Source organism: Panulirus ornatus, chromosome 17 (genome assembly GCF_036320965.1).
Source record: "Panulirus ornatus isolate Po-2019 chromosome 17, ASM3632096v1, whole genome shotgun sequence".
In the NCBI taxonomy this organism is placed as follows: domain Eukaryota; kingdom Metazoa; phylum Arthropoda; class Malacostraca; order Decapoda; family Palinuridae; genus Panulirus; species Panulirus ornatus.
Window position 1 is genome coordinate 19,519,689 of NC_092240.1, and position 23,707 is coordinate 19,543,395.

Here is a 23,707-nt window from a genome sequence, read left to right on the forward strand (position 1 = left end):
ATGAAAAACTGCCGATTCAGAACTATATCAAGAAATACGTAAATGTGCCTTCAGCAGACTCCCATATCACGTGGTCAGTTTTCTCTGCAACAAATCAGGATCAGTTGATTGGTACAATACCATCATCACGCGATCGGCTGACCATAAGTTTCTGTGAGTCATAACATAACGTCAGCCATCCGAGTGGTATCACAGCTCACACGCTAGTGCCATCATTGTAACCTGCAGTGCTTGAATGTCAAAATTAACGATGACAACGACATACCCATGAACGAATGATGGGATCCTTCCTGTCAGACTCGATAAAGGTTCTCCGTTAGCTATAAGAAAGATAATGATAATCTTCCCTAGGGAGGCAATGTACTTCAAATACCTTGTAAGATAGATCTCTTGCGGATTTGCTCAAAACGAAAAGTTCTCATTTTTCCTGATGTATAGAAGAGGCTACAGCGTAAGAATATTTAACGAGAACTTGACACATTTACAAAAACGGTAACTGAATCACATCCCCTGAGCAGACAGTATGACTCTAGCAGGACAATATGATCCTTGGGTGTGATAAGAATGGCTTTCCTCCTTACCCGTAAAGGATCAGGTCAAATGTATCGTCGTGCTGAAGAGGGTAAGGATCTCAGGTAGAACTAAGCTAAATGAAGTTAGCTCTGGGGTCCGAACGACAAAATTACTGTGAACAATGAACACAATCAATATAGGGGTTTGAACACTACGAGCACGCAAACACCACTCCCATTTGTGTATTTTTTCAAGAAAGTAAGATCATAACAAAGCAAGTGTACCAGTGTAAATCAGGTAACACACGAACAAGCATACAGGCATGCAACAAGTACACGTACAAAACTATACAATAAGATACACGTCGATACTGAAGACCGACTCTCACATCATCTCAGGCCGGGCACTGGAGCCGACAGGTCTGGCTGGCCATCTGAGTAACAAACAACATTTTTTTTTTTTTTTTTTTTTATACTTTGTCGCTGTCTCCCGCGTTTGCGAGGTAGCGCAAGGAAACAGACGAAAGAAATGGCCCAACCCCCCCCCCCCCCATACACATGTATATACATACGTCCACACACGCAAATATACATACCTACACAGCTTTCCATGGTTTACCCCAGACGCTTCACATGCCTTGATTCAATCCACTGACAGCACGTCAGCACCGGTATACCACATCGCTCCAATTCACTCTATTCCTTGCCCTCCTTTCACCCTCCTGCATGTTCAGGCCCCGATCACACAAAATCTTTTTCACTCCATCTTTCCACCTCCAATTTGGTCTCCCTCTTCTCCTTGTTCCCTCCACCTCCGACACATATATCCTCTTGGTCAATCTTTCCTCACTCATCCTCTCCATGTGCCCAAACCACTTCAAAACACCCTCTTCTGCTCTCTCAACCACGCTCTTTTTATTTCCACACACCTCTCTTACCCTTACGTTACTCACTCGATCAAACCACCTCACACCACACATTGTCCTCAAACATCTCATTTCCAGCACATCCATCCTCCTGCGCACAACTCTATCCATAGCCCACGCCTCGCAACCATACAACATTGTTGGAACCACTATTCCTTCAAACATACCCATTTTTGCTTTCCGAGATAATGTTCTCGACTTCCACACATTCTTCAAGGCCCCCAGAATTTTCGCCCCCTCCCCCACCCTATGATCCACTTCCGCTTCCATGGTTCCATCCGCTGCCAGATCCACTCCCAGATATCTAAAACACTTAACTTCCTCCAGTTTTTCTCCATTCACACTCACCTCCCATTTGACTTGACCCTCAACCCTACTGTACCTAATAACCTTGCTCTTATTCACATTTACTCTTAACTTTCTTCTTCCACACACTTTACCAAACTCAGTCACCAGCTTCTGCAGTTTCACACATGAATCAGCCACCAGCGCTGTGTCATCAGCGAACAACAACTGACTCACTTCCCAAGCTCTCTCATCCCCAACAGACTTCATACTTGCCCCTCTTTCCAAAACTCTTGCATTTACCTCCCTAACAACCCCATCCATAAACAAATTAAACAACCATGGAGACATCACACACCCCTGCCGCAAACCTACATTCACTGAGAACCAATCACTTTCCTCTCTTCCTACACGTACACATGCCTTACATCCTCGATAAAAACTTTTCACTGCTTCTAACAACTTTCCTCCCACACCATATATTCTTAATACCTTCCACAGAGCATCTTTATCAACTCTATCATATGCCTTCTCCAGATCCATAAATGCTACATACAAATCCATTTGCTTTTCTAAGTATTTCTCACATACATTCTTCAAAGCAAACACCTGATCCACACATCCTCTACCACTTCTGAAACCACACTGCTCTTCCCCAAACAAACAACATGTAGCAAGTAATTAATGAAAACGCGTTCCAATGCTACCAGTGTTGAAGAATCAAAATTTACGTCTCGGCAGGAGATAAGTAGAGGCAAAGTCAGTCAGAAAGTGAATTTTGCAGACAAATGCATCTGGTACCCAGGCGGGAGGGCGAGACCTCGCGCCATCCATTGATCTGCTCCATCAGGTCTCAAGCACTTCGCACTACCACTAGATATATAGCGAGGAACAATATCATATTTTCAAGAAGTGATGATCCACACAACACAACACATGTTCAACACAGAAGATACTGATGTGAGCGTCGGGGTATTGTGTTGTCCGTTCTTCTTTACTTATATGTGTGTGTGTGTGTGTGTGTGTGTGTGTGTGGAGGACATACTAAGACTGCTGAGGTAGGAGCTGTGTCAATATTTGTGTCGTTTCCAGTGGTGGACACACGCCACCTTACCCCGTCCCCGACCCTTCTGTGAGACATTGGTATAATTTTTGCATCTCATCGTTTGGGCCCATGTTGGTGTTCCTTAAGGCAGTAAAATATCAATAATACTTCTGTGTCTTGGTGGAAGGAAGAACTTGTTTGTCGACTGTGTCCTGTTGTGAAGATTGATATTGTATAACACTTGAGCCGGTTTGTTCGCATGCATGACGGTTACCTCATGTAAGGAAGATGATGGTCTCAGACTTCTTGTCAGTGGCTGTGGTATTTGTCACGAGTGAAGCAGCCCTCACCCGTGACAGACGGCAGTTACGTCAGGTGAGGTACGACCAGAAATCACCTGCCAAGTGTCGTCAGCCAGACAAAGGTTTCTTCAAGCTCCCGCTAAGAATTTGTCACGCGAGGTTATTCTCACAGCAGCTGCTGCTGGCTGCTGCTGCTCTGAAGCCAGACAACTGCCAAAGTTCAAGAACCATAAGTATTATGGTAGGAGGTAGGGGGCACGGCTGAAGGTCACCAGTGCGTCTGGTAGGCGATGCGACGGTGTAAACACCAACATCAAGGCCGTCTGTCATGACGCGCATGACGCCCGGCACCCACGCAAGGTGACGCGCCTCGGGGCCACCAGCTCCAGTTTGGGCAAGAGGAACGTTTAGATTACAAAAAACAAATGTCAATTGTAATGCAACAAAACAGATCGTCTATGCTACTTTTTTTTCTGGTTTTGCAAAGTTGTAAACGTAGTGGCGGGCTGAAGTAGGTATAACACGAAAGGCCGGGGCAATCAGGACTTCAATTTGTAATATGATAATTCCCAGAACAATGTGGTTATCAGAAATATATATATATATATATATATATATATATATATATATATATATATATATATATATATATATATAATTAGCAAGTTCTTCACTGTCACATTAATGGCATAGGGAAATGTTATTAAAGTGTCTAATATGTATTGCAATCAAAAAGCGTATAGAATCATTATGGAATTCTTCTATAAACGATCTAAATAATCATCATCATTAGTATTATCATCATAATTATGCTAACAATAGAACTGGATCAAAGATGTTTTGTACACAGACATTTTCAGACAATGCCATTATGATGCACTGTGTAACAAATCTTGTATAACATGCGGATGGTGTGGGAGGGATGGGCCTGCCCCCTTAAAGCTTTAGCACACACTTTTTCTGACAACTTGCTTCTGGCGACACCGAAAGGCGGCGAACTGTCACACGAGCAGTAGCGCCTAACTGTCGTTGCCATCTCGTCAAAACAAAACAAACATAATGTCTCCCCAACTGTGTATGGAGGAGCCAGTCGCTATATTTGGTATTTTATGCTTAATGAAGTGAATGGGGGAAAAAAGCGCAAGTGAACGCTACCTACGAGAAATTCGGAGAGCGAAGCATCTCCCGTGGCTTTGTGCGATCAGACCGTAAATATAATCCGTAACATTCAAACTACCTGGTAATATGCAGTCTATTTGAAATTTCGAGGTAAAAGTATGTACTTCTTGCATGTCAGTAATATTGAGGTACACCATGGTAATACAATCATTTGATGAATATTACTGCTTTCACTTCGAATAAAGCTAATGCTTTCCTTCTTGACTTTGACTATACACATGTGTAGTCTTCGGCACATAGCAAAAGACGACGCGCACAGCTGTGTTTCGGTTTAGGTCCCAAAAATGAGCCGGCATACGGAAAGTGGCCGTGTGACCACCTTTAAGTGTAGCAAGTCCAATTCGGCCTATACCCGAACTGTTGAATAAGTTCGTCTTCCGTTCCAAGGTACTAGCAATGTTCTGTGATTAATATTTGTGTGTAACGGGGAGTCTTTTAACTCGTGTTGTCTCATACCTTAATCTTGTATATAAGTATCATTACAATGTGTACAGATATACACTAACATACGCCTAAGCCTAAGCCATACCCATTTACCGACCAATCCCAAAAGGAGGATGGACATCTAGGGATGGCTGTGGGCCGACTGCCGCTCCCAGGATTCGAACCCATGTGGGCCCTGCTGACTCATGGTCATAATGCTAAGCACTACACCACGGAGGCCGGAGTCTTCCTCTAGTTCTGACCAAAACGTTCAAATTTACATGTAAATAATCAACATTCTAGTTTGCTTCAGGATAACTTCTTGTACTGCTTATCATTATATAAACTTGTCACGTTTCTTAATTCTAAGCAAACTGTTAGTATCCTTGTACATACTAGTACCATTAGGCCTAAGGTATAATGGCTTGGCCTCTGATTTGATTCTCAGGATCGTACAGTCGTGCTTAAAGGATTTAGTTCTAGTTAATTTATTACGTTCGCGATACACATTAGAAACGGTTGCGAGGCTAGAAGCTACAATTAACATAGTTCTGCCGTGGTTTATAGCGGGCAGGGGCGTCTGGAGGAAGTGAGGAATGTATCTGAAATTTACATACTACCGCAAATATTAAGAGGTCTTTTACTGGTTATGGATAGAATTCTTGACTATGTAACAGCAGGTGCCCCTGTTAAATAAAGCTTCTCGTAGTACAGATACGAAAAATTCTTCCCCCTAAAACGATAAACTTCTGACCAATAAGGATCGAAACTAATGCCTTAAAAGAGGTATGAAAGTGAAACACAGATACTGAAATATGACGTCATTCTAAGTTGGGTTGGAGGGACGAGGTGGGATGCAGCGACTCGTACCTTCTAGTGTTGTTGCGATGAATGAGCTAAATCAGGCCGTATATGAACAAGCGACCATGTACCAAGTGTCTTTATAGCTTTAGCGACATGATATGAAGTGCAAAAGATATACACTTGTTCTACAGTGGAGTAGAGTCGTCATCTATGTGTTCCCGGTGTTCGAAATACATAATTGAGTGAAAAAGACAATCAGTATTAATCTCAAAGACAAATACCCTGACAGTGAATCTAGATATATTCTCAGTTTTTCGTATTCTTAGTTTTGGGGTACAAAAGTGTAACTCGTACCAGTTATGAAACAAGAAAGAGTATATGAACTCTTGATCTGAAGTATCAGAAAAAAAAGAAAAAAGAGGAAGCGTTGAAACCTGGCGAGTATTTCCCGAGAGTTACGATACAGTGAGGGATATAGTGGATGCGGAAAGCCTTGGGGTCTCCTTATCCTGCCACGGGCGCGGCTTAACCTACCAGGGCCAGAGACTTTGAGTCACTGTCACTAGGAATGTTAGTTTTCGTGAGTCCAATCCTGACGTGTGTCATACGAACGCAGCTGACCAGACTAATGGAATTATTTGGAATAAATCTCCGCGAAATGAAAACTTTTCTTAACCTTCCATTACGGAAGTTGGAAAACTAGTGCTACTTTCCGAGAAAAACGTCAATCAGTGTCGCCAGCAACCTAAGTTAAAAGTGTAACCTGCGGTATGTTCTCAGTCTTGACTTTTGTAACGTTTACTCAATTTCTGTAGCCTATCTAAATACTGACCAAAGAGACGCAGTGCTGGCTATGTAGAGCATACCACCTTAACCTGCACGTTACGACCCTAGTGCTGCGTCTTAACCTCTGGAGCAGGACGGCAGTGTGACCCCTAAGTATAGCACCTTCATCTCTCAAGTTCGGCAGTGCGACCCTTGAAGACGACGGTTCGACCCCTTAGCATGATGTCCTGGTCTTTAACCTGACCCTTAACGGTCAGGTCATATATAATATATTAATGTAGGAGGCTACAATAGTGCTGACTCTATATCTTCCATGTGACAGAGTATCTGTTAGCTCTACCACCACTACACACTAAGCGTTGGCTCCATCTCCTTCCTACAGAACAGACTCGTGCTGATTGTGTACTGACCTTTCGTCAGAGCAGCCTACATGGCAATGCAGTGTATACCTGATCATGGTCATATCGGATGCAAGGCAAGATACCAGAAGAGTACAGAATGCAGGAAGAATAATTTGAAGTCATGTGTTTGTATGTTTAACTCTTAAAGGTAGAAGAGGAAAGAATGAAAGAGAGGGGAATTCCACAACTTCGTTGTAAGAAGAAATGCTTCATTACGGTTAGCCCTTGTAAGGCTGGTCTCCACACAGAAGCTATGGGAAGCTGCAAGTCAAACGTGTAGCAGGCAAAGATTTGTAACAGGCAAAGATTTGTGCCACCCGTCAAAATCTTTAGAAATGTTTGAGCCACGACACAAGACTCAACATCACTAACAAAAGAGGACCAGAAGAAGGTCACATGAGAGTGATCACCAGTCGACCTCGAACTGTGTTGACCATGTTAGTGTCACTATCTGAGAGAAAGGATTGAGGCTCCAAGTGTTATAGTAAGGGAGAATTAATGAGAGTTTCGAAGACAGCCATAGTGTACATGTTAGGCAGGGAGGCGAAACGAGGTAACCTGTACCTGAAGTGTCTAGGGTTGTGGGGAGAGGGATAGTGCTGTGGGAGAGAGGAGGAGTACATGAGTAGCCAGGGGACAGAGGTCCTGGTGGTTCTGTGATGAGTTACACTGGAGGACAGTGATAATACCTTATACTCCTTATCTCTACAAATGGAGGGAAGATGGTACAGGAGAAGGTTCCTTTCCACTCCCAACTTCCTTCAGCATAACAGCCGGCAGGATGATAGCTATGAAGGAGCACCATATTGTCTGGAGAGAGTTTGGATACTGACGTGGACATCCTGCAGGAGAGTGAATGGAAAACATATTTTGGTCTAATGTCAGACGTCGGATAAAAGTGTTTTAATCGCTAATCACTGAGGAAATTAGTTGAATTGCTTGATGACTACATTATTATTCTTCATCAAGCTTATTAACTCATAATCAATATAATCAAAATATTTGGCTTCCTGTGATTATATATATATATATATATATATATATATATATATATATATATATATATATATATATATATATATATATATAGATATATATATATATATATATATATATATATGATCATTCTTTTCTTTCATACTATTCGCCATTTCCCGCGTTAGCGAGGTAGCGTTAAGAACAGAGAACTGGGCCTTTGCGGGAATATCCTTACCTGGCCCCCTTCTCTGTTCCTTCTTTTGGAAAATATTAAAAAAAAAAAAAAAAACGAGAGGGAAGGATTTCCAGCCCCCCGCTCCCTTCCCTTTTAGTCGCCTTCTACGACACGCAGGGAATACGACGGAAGTATTCTTTCTCCTCTATCCCCAGGGATATATATATATATATATATATATATATATATATATATATATATATATATATATATATATATATATATATATATATATGTATATATATATATATATATATATTGGAAAGGTTCACAATTTTTCGCGTGATCAAGTTCCTATGAGTCCACGGGGAAAATGAAACAAGATAAGTTCCCAAGTGCACTTGGGAACTTATCGTGTTTCATTTTCCCCGTTGACTTATAGGAATATATATATATATATATATATATATATATATATATATATATATATATATATATATATATATATATATATATATTGATAGTCCTTGCCTTGGCGAAACAACTGGTGGCAGTGTATTCCAATATTCTAAAACTAGATTGACGAAAACCTTTTGTTCATGTTTGTATTACATCTGCTTCCCTTTAACTGACGTGCAGGGTAGAGTGCTAGGGAGGTGCTGGGAGAGGGAGGGAGAGAGGCAGGGAGGCTTACCAAGAACTACACTGTACAGGAAAGGGCGACTCGTTGGGAGCAGAGACGGAGTTAATAATATTACTGTAACGCAACTGCACCGAGCTTAGCTCTCTCTCTCTCTCTCTCTCTCTCTCTCTCTCTCTCTCTCTCTCTCTCTCTCTCTCTCTCTCTCTCTCTCTCTCTCTCTCTCATATACACTACATATTTGTGGTGCAGCGGTTAGCGGTACTGACCGTTCCTCACACACACTGGCCGCCTGGGATCAACCCACATAGGTTCAAATTCTGGTCGTGGTAGGCTATCCACGGTTCACCCAGCTGTTCATCCTCCTCTGGGAGCTGGTCGATAAAATGAGTGCCTGAAACAGGGTAGGATGTGTTTGCATTCATAGGAGTCAAGACATACAAGGTTAACAGTGGGGGCAACACTAGTGTAAAACACACACACACACACACACACACACACCTGACAACATACAGTTTCCAACACACATCGACCACCAACAAGGACCATACCTGAGTGTACAACATGGGAAGCATAATATGGAGAGTATGGTCGCGTGACCACACAAGATACATTTGTCATTGCTCTGTTGATGTGGTTGTTGTTGGGGATTACTGGTAGTAATGGTGGTGCTGGTGGCAGTGGTGGTTGAAGTGGTGGAGGAGGTGGTTGTTGTGGTAGTGGTAGTTATTGGAGTAGTAGTGGTGGTGGTAATGGTGGTGGTAGTAGTGTTAGTTGTTGTAGTAGAGGTGGTGGTGGAGGCATGTAGCAGTGGCAATTGTGGTGGTAGCGGAAGTGATGGTTTTGGTGGTAACATTGGAGCTGGCAGTTGTATTATGATGGCAGCAGTTGTGGTGGTGTTGGTAACGGGTGTAGGTGAAGGTGTTGGCAGCATCAGTTGTGGTGGTGGTGGTTGTGGTAGTAGCGGTCCAGGTGGAGTGTTGACAGCAGTTGTGGTGGTATTTGTTGTGTTAACGGGTGTAGGTGGAGGTGTTGGCAGCAGCAGTTGTGGTGGTATTTGTGGTGTTAACGGGTGTAGGTGGAGGTGTTGGCAGCAGCAGTTGTGGTGGTGTTTGTGGTGTTAACGGGTGTAGGTGGAGGTGTTGGCAGCAGCAGTTGTGGTGGTGTTTGTGGTGGTAACGGGTGTAGGTGGAGGTGTTGGCAACAGCAGTTGTGGTGGTGTTTGTGGTGGTAACGGGTGTAGGTGGAGGTGTTGGCAGCAGCAGTTGTGGTGGTGTTTGTGGTGGTAACGGGTGTAGGTGGAGGTGTTGGGAGGTAGTTATCGATCCCTCTCACCTTCAGGACGGCCGTAGGCAGGAGGGGGCTGGGACAGTGGGCCACTCTGTACCACCCGTGGTGGCCCGGACCGGTAGCCACACCACCAGTAGTGGTCCAGGCTGGCGGGGTCCCGGTAGCCACCCCACCAGTAGTGGTCCAGGCTGGCGGGGTCCCGGTAGCCACACCACCAGTAGTGGTCCAGGCTGGCGGGGTCCTGGTAGCCACCCCACCAGTAGTGGTCCAGGCTGGCGGGGTCCCGGTAGCCACACCACCGGTAGTGGTCCAGGCTGGCGGGGTCCCGGTAGCCACACCACCGGTAGTGGTCCAGGCTGGCAGGGTCCCGGTAGCCACACCACCAGTAGTGGTCCAGGCTGGCGGGGTCCCGGTAGCCACACCACCGGTAGTGGTCCAGGCTGGCGGGGTCCCGGTAGCCACCCCACCAGTAATGGTCCAGGCTGGCGGGGTCCCGGTAGCCACACCACCAGTAGTGGTCCAGGCTGGCGGGGTCCCGGTAGCCACACCACCAGTAGTGGTCCAGGCTGGCGGGGTCCCGGTAGCCACCCCACCAGTAGTGGTCCAGGCTGGCGGGGTCCCGGTAGCCACACCACCAGTAGTGGTCCAGGCTGGCGGGGTCCCGGTAGCCACCCCACCAGTAGTGGTCCAGGCTGGCGGGGTCCCGGTAGCCACCCCACCAGTAGTGGTCCAGGCTGGCGGGGTCCCGGTAGCCACACCACCAGTAGTGGTCCAGGCTGGCGGGGTCCTGGTAGCCACCCCACCAGTAGTGGTCCAGGCTGGCGGGGTCCCGGTAGCCACACCACCAGTAGTGGTCCAGGCTGGCGGGGTCCCGGTAGCCACACCACCAGTAGTGGTCCAGGCTGGCGGGGTCCCGGTAGCCACATCACCAGTAGTGGTCCAGGCTGGCGGGGTCCCGGTAGCCACACCACCAGTAATGGTCCAGGCTGGCGGGGTCCCGGTAGCCACATCACCAGTAGTGGTCCAGGCTGGCGGGGTCCCGGTAGCCACACCACCAGTAGTGGTCCAGGCTGGCGGGGTCCCGGTAGCCACACCACCAGTAGTGGTCCAGGCTGGCGGGGTCCCGGTAGCCACAAATCCATAACAACATATCATGAATCACACTCTTTGACTAACCCTTGAGCACCGCGTATGATCCGTGAGCACCCTGGCGCAACCCTTTAGTGACCCTACCGTGCTCAAGGGTGATCCCCGCCCACCCTGCTTAAGGGTTGCTCCGCCATGCCTAAGGGTGGCAGGGTTCAGTGAGTTAAGGTCTCCCTAACAAGCAAACCCAACCCTGGTAATCACCCTTGTAAATATACGGTCATTACACGGAAACCGCGTCTCTGGCAGCTCATGTGTTACAAACTGATGATTAACGATGAGAACGTTATGTTTTGATGATTAACGATGAGAACGTTGTTTTGATGATTAACGATGAGAACGTTATGTTTTGATGATTAACGATGAGAACGTTATGTTTTGAGGATTAACGATGAGAACATTATGTTTTGATGATTAACGATGAGAACGTTATGTTTTGAGGATTAACGATGAGAACGTTATGTTTTGATGATTAACGATGAGAACGTTATGTTTTGATGATTAACGATGAGAACGTTATGTTTTGATGATTAACGATGAGAACGTTATGTTTTGAGGATTAACGATGAGAACGTTATGTTTTGATGATTAACGATGAGAACGTTATGTTTTGAGGATTAACGATGAGAACGTTATGTTTTGAGGATTAACGATGAGAACGTTATGTTTTGATGATTAACGATGAGAACGTTATGTTTTGATGATTAACGATGAGAACGTTATGTTTTGATGATTAACGATGAGAACGTTATGTTTTGATGATTAACGATGAGAACGTTATGTTTTGATGATTAACGATGAGAACGTTATGTTTTGAGGATTAACGATGAGAACGTTATGTTTTGATGATTAACGATGAGAACGTTATGTTTTGAGGATTAACGATGAGAACGTTATGTTTTGATGATTAACGATGAGAACGTTATGTTTTGATGATTAACGATGAGAACGTTATGTTTTGATGATTAACGATGAGAACGTTATGTTTTGATGATTAACGATGAGAACGTTATGTTTTGATGATTAACGATGAGAACGTTATGTTTTGATGATTAACGATGAGAACGTTATGTTTTGATGATTAACGATGAGAACGTTATGTTTTGAGGATTAACGATGAGAACGTTATGTTTTGATGATTAACGATGAGAACGTTATGTTTTGATGATTAACGATGAGAACGTTATGTTTTGATGATTAACGATGAGAACGTTATGTTTTGAGGATTAACGATGAGAACGTTATGTTTTGATGATTAACGATGAGAACGTTATGTTTTGATGATTAACGATGAGAACGTTATGTTTTGATGATTAACGATGAGAACGTTATGTTTTGAGGATTAACGATGAGAACGTTATGTTTTGATGATTAACGATGAGAACGTTATGTTTTGAGGATTAACGATGAGAACGTTATGTTTTGATGATTAACGATGAGAACGTTATGTTTTGATGATTAACGATGAGAACGTTATGTTTTGATGATTAACGATGAGAACGTTATGTTTTGAGGATTAACGATGAGAACATTATGTTTTGATGATTAACGATGAGACCGTTATGTTTTGATGATTAACGATGAGAACGTTATGTTTTGATGATTAACGATGAGAACGTTATGTTTTGAGGATTAACGATGAGAACATTATGTTTTGATGATTAACGATGAGAACGTTGTTTTGATGATTAACGATGAGAACGTTGTCTTGATGATTAACGATGAGAACGTTATGTTTTGATGATTAACGATGAGAACGTTGTTTTGATGATTAACGATGAGAACGTTGTCTTGATGATTAACGATGAGAACGTTATGTTTTGATGATTAACGATGAGAACTTTGTTTTGATGATTAACGATGAGAACGTTGTTCTGATGATTAACGATGAGAACGTTATGTTTTGATGATTAACGATGAGAACGTTATGTTTGATGATTAACGATGAGAACTTTGATTTGATGATTAACGATGAGAACGTTGTTTTGATGATTAACGATGAGAACTTTGTTTTGATGATTAACGATGAGAACGTTATGTTTTGATGATTAACGATGAGAACTTTGTTTTGATGATTAACGATGAGAACGTTGTTTTGATTAACGATGAGAACGTTATGTTTTGATGATTAACGATGAGAACTTTGTTTTGATGATTAACGATGAGAACGTTGTTTTGATTAACGATGAGAACTTTGTTTTGATGATTAACGATGAGAACGTTATGTTTTGATGATTAACGATGAGAACTTTGTTTTGATGATTAACGATGAGAACGTTGTTTTGATGATTAACGATGAGAACGTTATGTTTTGATGATTAACGATGAGAACGTTATGTTTTGATGATTAACGATGAGAACATCATGTTTTAATGATTAACGATGAGAACGTTGTTTTGATGATTAACGACGAGAACGTTGTTCTGATGATTAACGATGAGAACGTTGTTTTGATGATTAACGACGAGAACGTTGTTCTGATGATTAACGATGAGAACGTTGTTTTGATGATTAACGACGAGAAAGTTGTTTTGATGATTAACGACGAGAAAGTTATTTTGATTAATGATGAGAACGTTATGTTTTGATTATCAACGATGAGAACGTTGTTTTGATGATTAACGATGAGAACGTTGTTTTGATGATTAACGATGAGAACGTTATGTTTTGATGATTAACGATGAGAACGTTTGTTTTGATGATTAACGATGAGAATGTAATGTTTTGATGATTAACGATGAGAATGTAATGTTTTGATGATTGATTAACGATGAGAATGTAATGTTTTGATGACTGATTAACGAGAACATTATGTTTTGATGATTAACGATGAGAACGTTATGTTGAAGACTGGTGATAATCACAGAGTGGCTGTTAATAATGATCGGTCCCTTGATTAATGCTGAATGATAAACCTCCAGTGATATGACAGACAACATCACACAAGACACTTAACGTTGAACATGGGCTTTATACCTAAACCTTAATAATGAAGACTGACAATATTCAGAATTAAAATATCTTGTTAGACACTGGTCGTATAAAAGGATCAGGCTCATAATGATGAAAACATCAACATCTGGTAGAACTTTGATACCATTCAGACTAATATGTCCTCCTGTAGCCCTCTGTTCACAACTCATGCCAGTATGTAGTCTCGTAGCCCTCTATACCACTGGTCCAGTAGGCTGCTAAGGGTATTATAAGACTGTCGGCCAAGGCACTGTTCAACAGGCTGCCTAGGGCAGCCTAAGACTGTAATATACACTGTTTTGCCGACTGAGCTGATGTTACGAGGGCGACGACCGATTTAAGTTAATTCCTGGGAGACGAAAACTTGACAAGTTTGACGCTAGTCTCGCGAAGATGGCTCTCGAGGGAGGACGAAGTATGAATCATTAAAGTTAACTCCCGGGACACGACAACTAATGGTATGGTGTTGACAGCAGCCGCCCAAGCTGGTGCTACCGTCCTGACTGAGCAGTGTTAAGGTGGTGCCCAGAACCATCTTACACTCTCCATGTTAGGATTTCTGATCTTACTTTCTGTTTCATCAAAACGGGACTACCTGACTAATGCCATCTTCTTACACCTACTCAAACCACACTTATTCTCTTCACATAAATTCTCTTGCCACCTCCAATCAGTATATAATTGTTTTCAAGCATAATCATGATAGAGTCCAACAAATTTATGGCCCGTAGTCCCCGGCATCATGGGACGCTGAGAATCTCCGGATTTCCGCCTGACTCTACTGCTAATGAGAGGGAGGGTTCATACAGTAGTAGTACTGGCCCCTCCCACAACCTTTCCCTCAGTTATAGAGCTTCCTCTTTTTCAATTCACTTTACCAACATTCGTGGTTTCATTAGTGACCGCTCCTTCTGTTGAACACCATCTGTCTAGTACCTCTTCTAATATCTTACTCCTCTCTTAGACTCAATTGTCTAATGATGTTCTCACAAGCCCCATTTACATATCCAACCATAATTTCCACTCACGACTCCGGTTCAAAGGTGGTGTCTGTATTCATTCTAAAACCAACACAACTGATGCTCCTCTTACTAATCCTATGCCCCTTCCGTAATATCTTTTCGGACTGTCCGAAAAGCGCTTCTCTCTCTGGACGCAAGCAAGGATTATGGTCCTCACGGCATCCATCCCCGTGTACTGAAAGACTGTGCCTCTGAACTTGCACCTGTGCTTGTTCGTCTGTTCCGTTTCTGTTTCAAAAGCAGAACTTTTCTTTCTTGGAACCATGCGATGGTACATCCCATCCCTAAAAAAAAAAAAACTATTTTAACCCCTCCAACTATCGTCACGTTACTTTGACCATTTCCAAAGTCTTTGAATCCCTCAACAATTATCATATCCTTCGACATCTTGAATCTCACAGTCTTCTCTCTGATCTCCAGTAAGATGAAATCCACTAGTGATATTCTTTCCTATCTCATTAATGTCTGGTCACCATCACTGAAAGATTTTGGGGAATCCTGTGTAGTTGTCATAAGCATGTCCAAAGTTTTTCTTTTTTTGACAAGGTGTGGCATAGTAGTCTCATCTCCAAGCTTCCCTCTTTTGGCTTCCCTCCCTCACTTTACTCCATCATATCTAGCTTCCTCTCCGGCCGATCTATCTCCGGTTGTTGATGGGTCAGCCTCTCCCCCTTTCTCTATCAACAGAGGTGTCCCTCAAAGTTCTGTCCTGTCCCCTACACTTTTTCTACATTTTATCAACGATTTCATTTCTTCAACAAATAACAAAAATACATTCATACGCTGACGACTCAACACTTCATTCCTTCACTTCTCATGTCTCTTTCAGTAACTATGACCTGGCACATTTTAGATTACAAGTTTTTCACTACCTCCAAATTTCGTAGATACTTTCCCTTGTCTCTTCTTTTCCCATTCATAATCCTCTCTGTAATTCAATAAAGTCCCAACCTTGATGTGGAATATTGTCCGTAACTGGAGTCTTCAACGTAAAAAGAAAAAAAAAAAAATCCATTGGACGACAACTAACAAATAGCGCAAATACGGTCGGGTGATTCCACGAAGACCACTAACCAGAGGATGCCATTAATACATCCACTGGGACAAAATGTGAATGGTTTACTCACTCTATATTTCTTTCTTCAAAATAAGAATAAGCAGAGAAAATATGGGATTTCTTTCTTCAAAATGTTTCGCAGACACTTTCGTCCTTTACATCATTCCTATAAAACGAGATACATCATGTTTTGCACAACACTGCCATCTGGAATTCCTTTGAGCACGACGGTATGACCCTTGAGTACGACGACACAACACTTAGGTAAATTGGCCTGGCCTCTCACCTGACCCTCCCGAGGCCGGTCAAAGGTCAAGAAACCCTACATAAGTGTCGTATCATCGTGCTCAAGGGGTTAAGAGAAACAAGAAACGTGATCATTATGATATTAACATCTTCAAATTTTCTCATGGATTATATCTTAAGGTTTTCGTGACATTCGTTTTTGAGTAGAGCCAGCACTTTATTTTTCATGTCTAGCCATAACTGAGATAATTACTTGACCTCTGACATTTGCAGACGAGTTGAGTCGTCATGGTATATCCTGGTCGTGGCAGAGAGCGTGTCAGGAGGGCGAATGAGCTCTTATACCATGTAATTTGTCCCAGAGCCTGGCCATCCCGGCCACTAGCCTTTAGACTCGCCCGCTTGACATTCTTCCTCTAATTTTTCTCTTCTTCAAGGGCAGCCCCTCATATAGTAGGGCCTTACGTCAGCAGTGACTAGCTTCGTGGAAGTCTTCATTCTCTCGAGAGATAATGGGTGGCAGTCGACGGTACGTCGAGGAGAATTTATGATCTCGAATGTTGCTATTATTTTCTCGGAAGTGGCCTCCTGACGACCATGAGATGTATGACTGTATGGCTGGTGACTGGATCATTAGATCACTCGAATCATCCTTATGGATATCGTCTGTACATCCTCACATAAGAGATCAACGTAGGAACGCTTAATATGATTTCGATACGTTGAACGACCTAGACACAGTTTTTAGAAATAACTTAAATCCCTCGCCCTTAAGCACGACCACTGGGCATGACTGTCTGACTTTTGACCTGCCGCTTAAACACCAGGTCACAGGTCAAGCCTTGATAACAAAGGGTCGTATCACTGAGATTAAGATGTTTACCTGCTAATCGACTCATCGCTGAGAGGAGGAGGATATTCAGCCGTCCTCCATGGGGTCGGCAGATCAACAATAGAGAGATACTGTATGGCTCAACTTGCTAGCCACTCACGCCCTAAACAGAGAACAATAAAACTAGTTGTATACTCAGTGCGCTCTGTACTTGCCTCCACCTACCCGTTGTTATGTATCCTTCACCCATAATGACGCTGTAATGATCTGTTCATGTATATCTTAACAACATATTCTCTCTTGATAAAATATATAAAAAAATCAATAAGAAAAGACATCTCATCGACAACACAACACGAGCACTACAGGCAGTCATCAGGGACTCGGCCCACTATACAACACGACTCAATCTGTGTCTTCGTCAGTGGTCGAGCCAGAGCAGACGACTCAACCCGTAAACCTTCGTCGTCAAGGGTCGAGACATAGAAAATGACTTAAGGTCTTCGTCTAGGGAAGTTCCATGAGAAACGGCTCGAACCATTAGTCTTTGTCTGTGGTGGAGCTGGTAACTGACTTGGATTGTTTTCTGTGTGGAGTGTGTTCAACCAGGCTCACACCACATCATGATCCAGGTTACTAAGTCCTCTCCATACACATGTCCAATTATTTGGTTGAGAAAACTAAGAGCATCATGTTTCATTCAGAAGTGGAAGAGCCCAATTTCCTAGGAAGAAGTGTGCATGCCATCAAAATACATCTCTTTTGTTGGCCTCTAACACACACACACACACACACACACATATATATATATATATATATATATATATATATATATATATATATATATATATATATATATATATATATATATATATTACAAGAATGTAATGTTACATTGATCGATGTAGATAAAACCCGAACTGGAGAAATAAACGAATAATTCTGTGCGCTCCATATCTCAGTCCATGCCATACGACCCTCTTCAACAAAATGACAAAAAACGAGGTACATACATTATAGTTTTGGCAAGAATAATGGAAAGATTGGTTGGCAACATTAGGTTGAGTCACATGACCTGACATGGGACTGGGAGGGTCTGGCACCTGATATAATCCTCTTACTGGTTGTTAGCGTTATGACATTTGGTATTCACTGACCAAGTGATAGATTCACAGTCTCTGTAAAAGGGTAAAGTGTGCATTTTACAATTTCCCTTTTATAATTATAGTTACATGTTGAAATGACAGACACCACCTCTGAACCGGAATCGTGAGTGGAGGTTATAGCTGATGGATAAGGTAAAAGAGGACTAGTGAGAACATCGTTAGACAACTGCTGGGCCTCAGAGAGGAGTAAGATAATAGGAGAGGTACTAGACACATAGTGTTCAACTGAAGAGCGGTAACTAGAGACATCACAAATGTTGGTATAGTGAATAGAAAAAGAGGAAGGTTTATCAGAGAGGTACAGGTTGTGGGAGGGGCCGGCACTACTACTGTCAGAGCCTCCCTCTCCTTGGCAGTAGAGTCAGGCAGAAACCCGGAAATTCTTAGCGTCCCCATGATGCCAGGAACTACGGACCATAAATCTATCAAACTCTAACATGGTTATGTTTAAAGTCGATTGTACAGAAAGGAGGTGGTAAGAGGACTTATGTGAAGAAGATCATTGAGGTATGAGTAGAAACTCTCCTCAGTCAGGACGGTAGTACCACCCTGGGCGGCTGCTGCCGACAGCTTACTGCCTAGCGATTTGATCCCGGGGTAGGAAACGGGATACTGCTTGAATTTGATTGGGTACTTGGAGGGACTCACACAAGGAAGTGTAGTCAGAGGAGTAAACCTTAAACCTGCAGGGGTCGTGGGAGGGGCCATTACTCTACTACCTGAGCCCTCCCTCTCACTGGCAGCAGAGTTGTTAAAATCTTCATGTGCCTCAAGCAAAATCACCGTACGGTTGGCCCAACAAGTACCGATAGTAGAATCCTGTGGCACTCCGCTGGTGACCTGAATTCATCATCAGAAGGCACCTTTGAGAAACGTCCGTTGTCCCTTCCCACTAAGATACTCTTACATCCACTGCAGGAGTATCCTCCCTTACTCCTACCTATTGATCTAGTTTCAAAATGCTTTCTGGCAGTCCACGTACAAACGACACAACCAGTCCTCGTAGAAATCTAAGAGGTTCGTTACCTCCTCTCCCGAGACTGCTATCTCTGTCTTCAGTATTTTCACCTCTGTAGAAAAACATCAGTTTGCTGTCTGACTATCTATACCTGTACCCTACACCCCCACACTCGTCAGTCACCACCTCTTCCCGGTCGTCTTTCCTACAGACTTTGCTTCTCACCAGCAACATTTTGAATACCATTTCAAGAGGTGTGTCTAATGTATCTGAACCCATCCTCAATACATATGGAAAAAAAACCATTAGAAATAAGAGTTGTGTGTGTGTGTGTGTGTGTGTGTGTGTGTGTGTGTGTGTGTGTGTGTGTGTGTGTGTGTGATGCACATATACTAACACAGGAGCCAACTATACCGCCACATTCCTAACATGACGGACAACACCAACTCCCGACACATATAAGTCATGACCCAGCTAAGTGTTCACACAGGAGCAGCCTGGGCGTGGCCTCCACGGGCACGGCTGACCTGGGCTAAGAGGCAAAAACATGGACGTCGTTTATCGGGTCCTCATTACTGAGGTGAAATAATCATTGCCCACAGAGTAGGGGGGACAATGGGCGTTCCTCTGGGTGGTAATAACGGGCGTGGCTTTGAGGGCAACGTCAGCCATTGTCTCATTCATTATCCATACACCCTTCAGCAACCAGCGCCTCTACCTAGAGTCATCCAACTATTCACCCATGACCATCCATCTACCATCATCTCACTAGCCACACACACACACACACACACACACACACACACACACACACACACAGTATATAAATGGAACCATGGAAGCGGAAGTGAATCATAGGGTGGGGGAGGGGGCGAAAATTCTGAGAGCCTTGAAGAATGGAAGTCGAGAACATTATCTCGGAAAGCAAAAATGGGTATGTTTGAAGGAATAGTGGTTCCAACAATGTTGTATGGTTGCGAGGCGTGGGCTATGGATAGAGTTGTGCGGAGGAGGGTGGATGTGCTGGAAATGAGATGTTTGAGGACAATATGTGGTGTGAGGTGGTTTGATCGAGTAAATAATGTAAGGGTAAGAGAGATGTGTGGAAATAAAAAGAGCGTGGTTGAGAGAGCAGAAGACGGTGTTTTAAAATGGTTTGGTCACATGGAGAGAATGAGTGAGGAAAGATTGACCAAGAGGATGTATGTGTCAGAGGTGGAGGAACAAGGAGAAGTGGGAGACCAAATTGGAGGTGGAAAGATGGAGTGAAAAAGATTTTGAGTGATCGGGGCCTGAACATGCAGGAGGGTGAAAGGCGTGCAAGGAATAGAGTGAATTGGAACGATGTGGTATACCGGGGTCGACGTGCTGTCAATGGATTGAACCAGGGCATGTGAAGCGTCTGGGGTAAACCATGGAAAGTTGTGTGAGGCCTGGATATATATATATATATATATATATATATATATATATATATATATATATATATATATATATATATATATATATATATATATATATATGAAACACGATAAGTTCCCAAGTGCACTTTCGTGTAATAATCAAATCATCAGGGGAGACACAAGAGAGAAATATAACAGCCAGTTGATATACATCGAAGAGACGAAGCTAGGACGCCATTTGGTAAACATGCGATTGTCCAAGACAGAAAACGAGCGTTCATAATCTTATCATTTTACAAATTTTATCACCAATGAAGTTATCTAATTTGTATAGACCATCACTAATATTAAGATTATAATTCTTTGTGAATTTAATAATAGAAGATTATTCGCCATTTCCTACATTAGTAGGGTAGTGTCAAAAACACATGACTGAGCCTCCTTAAGAGGGAATAAAATCTTCACTTGACCCCCCCCCCCCCGTTGCCTTCTACGACACGAAGGGAATACATGGGAAGTATTCTTTCTCCCTTATTCCCAGGGATAATATATATATATATATATATATATATATATATATATATATATATATATATATATATATATATATATATATATATATATATATTATCCCTGGGGATAGGGGAGAAAGAATACTTCCCACGTATTCCCTGCGTGTCGTAGAAGGCGACTAAAAGGGAAGGGAGGATATATATATATATATATATATATATATATATATATATATATATATATATATATATATATCCTGAATCTAGCCAACCAGTCGCACGGTCTTGTATCCACACTCAGCCAGCCAGACAAACATTCAACTGAGCCAAGCACCCACCACCCCGGTCACCCATCGGATCATCCACGCCTCAGTCACACCCACGTAACAATTCATCCTTTGACGCACTGACCTGATCCTTGATCGTCAGGTCCCCCATACGCCTGGGTCCTACCGTCGTGTTCAAGGGTCGGACGGTCATACCCGAGGCAGTGAGAGAGTCCACGCTGAACTACACTGAGGCTGGGAAGTGTTATGGTTATCCTACTGGCTACGTGGCAGAGCTAACCCAGCCTACACCTGGCATACCAGGATGCACACCTGTGACTATATTGCTATCTATACGAACATTGTCTGGCTATCATACTGACATGACCAGATTTACACAGTAATGCCCAATGGAAAGCCAGTCTATATGATAACAGTTACGTATTACCTTAGGTGTGTCTTAACGATGGTTCAGATCTTGTATTTCCCTTCACGATGTGATCATTACACGAAAGTGCACTTAGGAACTTCGTGTTTCATTTTCCTTTTTTTCTTTTTGTTTTTGCATACACCAGATCACGCGTACCACTGTGACCTCTTGCAATATATATATATATATATATATATATATATATATATATATATATATATATATATATATATATATATATGATTGGAAAAAAATGTAGGAGTGAGCGGGGGACTACTTGCGTGAGGACGTACAGGTCCGTGTTCACCAGTCGTGATCCATCACATTCTACAGAACTTGGCGTCGCGCGCGCGCGAGCACACACACACACACACACACACACACACACATTGTGCTGGTAATGTCTAAACTTTTCTCATTTTCTGTTAATGCACTTCACCCTGGCCTTCCCAGAGTGATTTCTCACACAAGTCGTCGACATACAACTTGGCTTTACCCTTACACTTAACATCTTGAGAGCGACAGTGCAAGGCTTCAGCACGACCCTCGGCTGTGATGGCGTACCTCATGGTGAAGACGTCAGCGAGGGCGGCACCGTCGTACTCAGGTGACACGTCCTCAGTGGCCTCATTTCCTCCCGAGGCTCGTGTTCCGTCCATCATGCACTCCACAGCCAGCCACAGTTCCGTCCATCATGCACTCCACAGCCAGCCACAGTTCCGTCCATCATGCACTCCACAGCCAGCCACAGTTCCGTCCATCATGCACTCCACAGCCAGCCACAGTTCCGTCCATCATGCACTCCACAGCCTACCACAGCTCCGTCCATCATGCACTCCACAGCCTGCCACAGTTCCGTCCAGTGTGCACTCCACAGCCTGCCACAGTTCCGTCCAGTGTGCACTCCACAGCCTGCCACAGTTCCGTCCAGTGTGCACTCCACAGACTGCCACAGTTCCGTCCATCATGCACTCCACAGCCTACCACAGTTCCGTCCAGTGTGCACTCCACAGCCTGCCACAGTTCCGTCCAGTGTGCACTCCACAGCCTGCCACAGTTCCGTCCAGTGTGCACTCCACAGACTGCCACAGTTCCGTCCAGTGTGCACTCCACAGCCTGCCACAGTTTCGTCCAGTGTGCACTCCACAGCCTGCCACAGTTCCGTCCAGTGTGCACTCCACAGCCTGCCACAGTTCCGTCTAGAACTCAGTAATGTCACGCTACCTGCCACGCCCACTCGTCCCGTACCCCCTAGCCTGCACGGCACGACTACCTCGCCCCCACCCCGTAGCCAACACACCTGGCCCTCACTCCCCCTGCTCCTCAGCCTGCACAACATGCACATGTCATCCCCCGCCCCAGAGCCTGCCCGTCACTCCCACACTCCCCTGCCTCAACATACCCAAGAAGCCTGCTACGCCCACACCTCCACTGACCCCCAGCCTGCCCACCACACACACACCCATCCTGCCCTCCAACCTGCCTACCACGCCCACACATACCCTTACCAATAACTACTTCATTCCACCAACAACGCCACTCACACTCTGGGGGAACGACAGGGAAGTATGCTAACGACCTGTACCATGTCAATTACCTTAACTTCACACTGGCTATTGATCGCTTGTCAGGAGGCGGTGCCTCGCACCACACTGCCATGAAACGGCACATGACTCATGACTTGTGACCCGGAAATATCACTACGATACAATATGTGACCCCCAAAGGTATTCCAGTGAGACATTTGACCTGTGACACGACCCTAACACGTCCTCTTTCCACGAGTATGACACAAGACATGATTGATCACGTGACTATGACACCGATCGTAACCACAAGTTACGACGCGTTCCATGTTGTAAGCCTGATACCTACATACTTGTGACACGTAGCCATGACATATGACGTGACAGGGCTCCAGCTGGATGACTGACAGTACTTGACACAGGT

At 43.7% G+C, this 23,707-nt stretch overlaps 1 protein-coding gene across 6 annotated transcripts in view; it reads right to left on the bottom strand.

Moving 5' to 3' along the window:
- The window catches only part of LOC139754601 (lisH domain-containing protein ARMC9-like), a 164,696-nt gene that overhangs the window by 127,849 nt on the left and 13,140 nt on the right, over positions 1–23,707 (bottom strand). For 2 of the 6 annotated variants that reach the window (XM_071672028.1, XM_071672026.1), the window contains exons 1-2: positions 8,726–8,915; positions 7,353–7,505 (exon numbers count right to left, since the gene is read on the bottom strand). The exons of 1 other annotated variant lie outside the window; for it this stretch is intronic. The gene's annotated coding sequence lies outside the window, so the exon portion shown is untranslated. Of the gene's footprint in view, positions 1–7,352; positions 7,506–8,725; positions 8,916–23,707 lie in introns of those variants that run through there. 3 more of the 6 variants (XM_071672027.1, XM_071672024.1, XM_071672029.1) reach the window with 2 other exon arrangements.